Below are 4,799 nucleotides of genomic sequence, written 5' to 3'. Positions count from 1 at the left end.
GCTAGGAGGGGGTTAAAACCAACATTTGCAGATAAAGAGGTAAACATATTTACATTCCTCTCTTCACACTTTATGCATATGTCATGCAGTGAATAGTTTTAGAGGTCTGTTTGTACTCTCTCTCCAGAATTTTTACAGTCTGGAGGACACAAAATCTCTATAAAGTGACTTATTGAAATAGAAGCAGATTGGTAAAACCGTTTCCCTCTTATGAACTGTGAAGAATGATCCTCTAAATGAAATCAGGAAGGAACTGGACAGAATCTTGTTTAATGGTCTGACAAAATGAATCACAACGATTCCAGACATCCATCACTGCTAAAAGGGGACCACAAATGATCTGTGAACCACTATATATTGATTACCCATGTAGTACAAGTGTCGGATTTAATGTTCACACACCATAGAGAGGCGGCAGGGACAGATGGTGCCTTAACTCTTCTTTGATAGATTTTAATGGTGAAATATTGATTTCTATCTGGCCAAGGCCTGCTGTTAGGGGCCAAAGTCATTTGTTGGGTATTGCCGGACACCCAGTTGGCCCAGCGTAATCAATCATTTTTGTCAAGGCAGGTGAAAATCCAGAGAGAAGCACCTTGGAACCCAAACTGGAGCGTGATGTGTCTGAGTCCAGCCACCTAGAGAAAGAGAGAGAGAGAGGACTCTTGGAGATTGTGCTTGTAAAGAATTATTAATGATAAGACATGTTTACTGAGGAGAGTCGCAGCGAATCAGAGCTGACATGAAATAGTCTGGGAGCCTCGTGGAGAAAATGAGCCTCTTGCTAAGAGGGACTATATTTTATTTAAACATCCTTCTAAGGCTGAGAACTCAGGTAATCTGTTGTGTTACAAGCCACTGGCTGTTCTTGCTATCCAGAGAGATAACACTGAGGCGCTAATAGGAACACATCAATCACAATCAGGCTGCAATTCCAGCGGTGTCTCGTCCTCCCAGCTCCTCTTTAAGCTCCTTAATAATGGTGATAACATAGTTCGGGGGCTGCTGAGAGGGGCTCTCCCCTCTGAGGGTCATATTCATAAAGTGAATAGCTTGCCAAGTCAGCATCCAGGGAACGGGATCTATGCTGGGGGACTTGTGTGCAGAAGGAGAGGGAGGGGCGTGGACCAGCTGGGGAGAGTTGGACTCCAACAGGAGAATTTTCTGTCATCTGTTGGTCCCTGGGTTTTGTGATGTCACTCCTGCCTCCTTCCTAAGAAAGGGCTGTGAGTGTGCCTATTATATGTAATTATTAAATAACAACAATCATTTTCTTGGGCAGCTTATAAAATGGTTTAGAGGGCAATTCCCAGATGGAACCCTCAATGTATTCTGAGTGATGACAACCTCATGGGAATAAGTGTGTGGCTTCCCTGGAAGATTCTGGTGCAAGATATGTCAGGAGGGTGGGGATGGATGGGGGAAGGCGCCCTCCTAGTCTCTGCAGCTCTGTGTCAGCCTCTAACCTCTCACCCTCAAGGTTAAGCATCTATTCGCTTGTTTGACTCCTCCATAGGTGATGAGTTCTTGAGGGTGGCCATTGTGTCTAATTAATTATTGTATCCTCAGTACCCTAGCCCATGGCCTAGGGACTCACAAGATGCTCAATACATGAATATACAAGTGCAGGCAGGTGTTTATGTTAAAAAGAAGTCAGACATACTTCCTCGCACCTTTTGACTGTTCACACGAACATGTGTGTGTTATGCATGTACATAAACATATACATTCATAATGGAATGCACTGACCTTGTGAAGACTTGCAACACATTTTATATCTACTTGTGTGATTTACTTTTTATGAAACAGCATAACTTAATGGGTAACAGACTGGACTCTAGAGCCAGACTGCTTGGATTCAAATCCTGGCTCCACCACTTATTAGAAGATGACTTTGGGCAGCTGCTTCAAACTTTTGTGCCTCAGTTATCTCATCTGTAAAGTGGGGATAATAACAGTACCTACGTTTTGAGGATTAAATTAGTTATTAGATGTGAAGCTTTAATAGCAGTTCCCTGCAAACATAAGTATAAATATTTTATGTTATATATTATGCTTAAATTATATATCTAGCCATGGCATTATATTCAAAATATTTACATAAATGAATGCGTGTGTGTGTGTGTGTGCGCGCGCGCGCGCACATGGAAAGTCTTTACATGGTTGGCATTAGGAATCCTAACAAATATTTGCCTTGTTCTCTTTGATATAGCAAACCTGTGCTTAGAGCAGTACGTTTATCTTGGTGGCGCTTTGGTGGGACAGTGGATATTTTGATTCGTGGTAAATTTGTGCACTCTCACGCTATTTCATGTTGGGGCGTCAGTGGTCTGTACACTTGCTTGACTGTATTTATCTACCAAAAACCTGTGCACAAGTGTGTGTCTCTAGCTAAACAAGTGTATATATTGGTACTCTTATACAAAGGCGCTGCAGGACAGGAGGAGCCCAGCTTTGTGGACGGCCCAGCTGTGCAACCTGCCCCCAGATGTGAGCCTGCAGGCGGCAGATTCCGCTTAGATTATCTTGCTTACCTAATGATTTTTGCTTCACTGCCTTGCTCGATTGTGTTCACCAGGACGGCAGGCTATTAAAATGTCAAGGCACATTGAATTGTTGTTATCCAGGAGAGAGACCTTTCCAATCAACCTGTGTTGTGGGGGTTGCAAAAACTCCCTCCGAGAAGGCGATTGGAGAGAGCCTTTATGGCTTTTTTACATAGATGGGGGTGAGCAGGGAGGTTGAGAGAGGGCACGGCGGGGGCTGGGGGTGGGGGGGCCGGAGGGGGGTGGGTGGAGAGGTGGGGCAGGAGCCCGGGTTTATGGCAGCTGGAGTGTGCTAATTAAAATGCCATCTTCTCAAACAGGTATTGCTGGCTTCTTGGCTTTGCATTTATGGATAACTGCAATATGACCTTGCTGTTTGGCTTTAAAAAGGGGGGGGGGTGACTCACAGCAGGTGGTGGCGGTGGGAGCTGCAGTGCTGAGGATCAGGGTGGGGTATAAGGAGCAATTGTAAGGCAGAAACACCAAGGAGTTATATCCCTGGTGTATTGGCAGGAAGGGCTAGAGAAAAAAACAAAAACAAAGATTTCCTTGGCCCTGCGCCTGTTCAGACTCTGCTAAGAGCCACGTTCCTGCATAAAGGCATTGGCGGGTCTTTCTGGGTGACAGTGTTGAGCCGAGGCTGCAGTGTCACCAAGCGAAACCTCGGCCCCGCCCCCGCCTGCGCCAGCTAGGACAGTCTGGAGACCCTCTTTTCTTGCCGTCAAGTCTCATTTTGCCAAGGATTTATTTTTCTTCGGGGAGAGAGGGAGAACGGGGGCAAAGGACGTTCTCTTAAAGTACCCACCTTTCAGAGCCGTTGAAGGCTCCAACCAGAAACTCAAACTTCCCTGGATTGACTTTTCCCCTTTGTTCACATTATCTCACAAATATTTGGCTTTCCCCGGCCACGTCTGTTCCATTTCTGCTTCGGAGAGATGGCTTTGTTTTTGCTTGCGTGCAGTTCTGCGAGGCGCTCCACGATCCCGCCCCCTGGCAGGGCAGCACCTACCGGCGGTGCAAACACCGCAGCAGTGGGACCGCGCGCGCTCTCGCCTTTGTCAGTTTCATCAGCCGGAGTTTCAGCTGCGCGCGCGCATGCGCCCGCCCACCCCTCTGCCAGTTCCGGGCTTGCGTCCCTGCCAGTCTCCCGCGCCCGTGATTCTCAAGTTCCTCGCCCTTCTAGCCCGCGCTGCACCCTCCCCTGCTCACCACTTTATTTTCTCGTTGTTGGCGCAGCCCGTTCTTCCGGCCTAAACCAAATCTTATTTACTGGTTCCCCGCCTCCTCCCTCCTTCTCGTGGCTGGATTTTGGCAGAGTATCTCCCTGTAGGGCTACCTCAGATCCCTCAGCCTTGGATTCTTCCATGGGCCATGCTCCCGGAGTGTCACTGGCCAGCGACTGTTTTCCCCATTTTTTATCCGAAGACTTCTACCCACCCCTCTACCCGCAGCACGCAGTCCAGCGCCCTTTGGGAATCTTTGGACGGGATTCTCGCTCCTTCTGCTTCCCTAATAGGGTGAGGGCCCCACATTTGAGTTCCCAGGACACTTTTCTCTTCCTTATAGCTTTAAAATGCTTTGTTGAAAATGTACGTACTTGTCTTGAATAAAATTGGTTTATTTATTTAATCAACACATATTTATTGAGCATCTACTATATTTAAGTATTAACCTGTTGTTAAATGTTGGGGATATACTGGGAAGAAAAACAGACACCTCTCAGCCTCCCATGGCCTATAAGAGATTCTCTCTGGGTCAAGGACCATGCAGTATTTGTTTCTGTAGCCTGGAACATATAGTTGCTCAATAAATTTCAAATGGACGAAGGAAAGAAACAAATCCTTTCCCCCTCCTGAGCAACCCTGCGTTTTCTATGTGCTGTATCATAATGAACAAACACAAGTTCACTGTGATGAGGTTGGTAGATCTGTCTCAAATTCCTGTATTTTCATTTTCTCCCCCTCTCCTGCTGACGGTCTTCAAAGCCACCAGGTGGTTTTGCTCCAGGTCTAGTGCTGCATTTTATTAAGGCTCAGATAGGACAGTGTCAAATATCAAGTGTTTGATTGGTGATGGAGACCAGAACAGACTTGACCTTGGGCCTCCACAGTCCTAGTCCATGGCTCCCTAAATGACACATAGGCTTGCCTGTCCTTGTTTCCTGTGCCTGCCACATGCCCCCCAGCCAGAATCTCAAGAAAATGTTAAAGCAGGCTTGTACCTAGTTTCCATTAAATTCTCTTCTAGTTTCTT

The 4,799-nt window shown here is 46.6% G+C and overlaps 1 long non-coding RNA gene across 1 annotated transcript; it reads right to left on the bottom strand.

Moving 5' to 3' along the window:
* Positions 1 to 237: 237 nt before the first annotated feature.
* Positions 238 to 3,573, bottom strand: LOC112617125. Its single transcript, XR_003117853.1, has 3 exons — positions 3,432 to 3,573; positions 2,535 to 2,587; positions 238 to 638 (listed from the first exon to the last, which is right to left on the bottom strand). It is a non-coding gene; the product is annotated as an uncharacterized LOC112617125 (long non-coding RNA).
* Positions 3,574 to 4,799: the final 1,226 nt, after the last annotated feature.

Source organism: Theropithecus gelada, unplaced genomic scaffold (assembly GCF_003255815.1).
Source record: "Theropithecus gelada isolate Dixy unplaced genomic scaffold, Tgel_1.0 HiC_scaffold_15883, whole genome shotgun sequence".
Taxonomy (NCBI): domain Eukaryota; kingdom Metazoa; phylum Chordata; class Mammalia; order Primates; family Cercopithecidae; genus Theropithecus; species Theropithecus gelada.
This window is presented reverse-complemented; position numbering and strand designations above follow the sequence as displayed.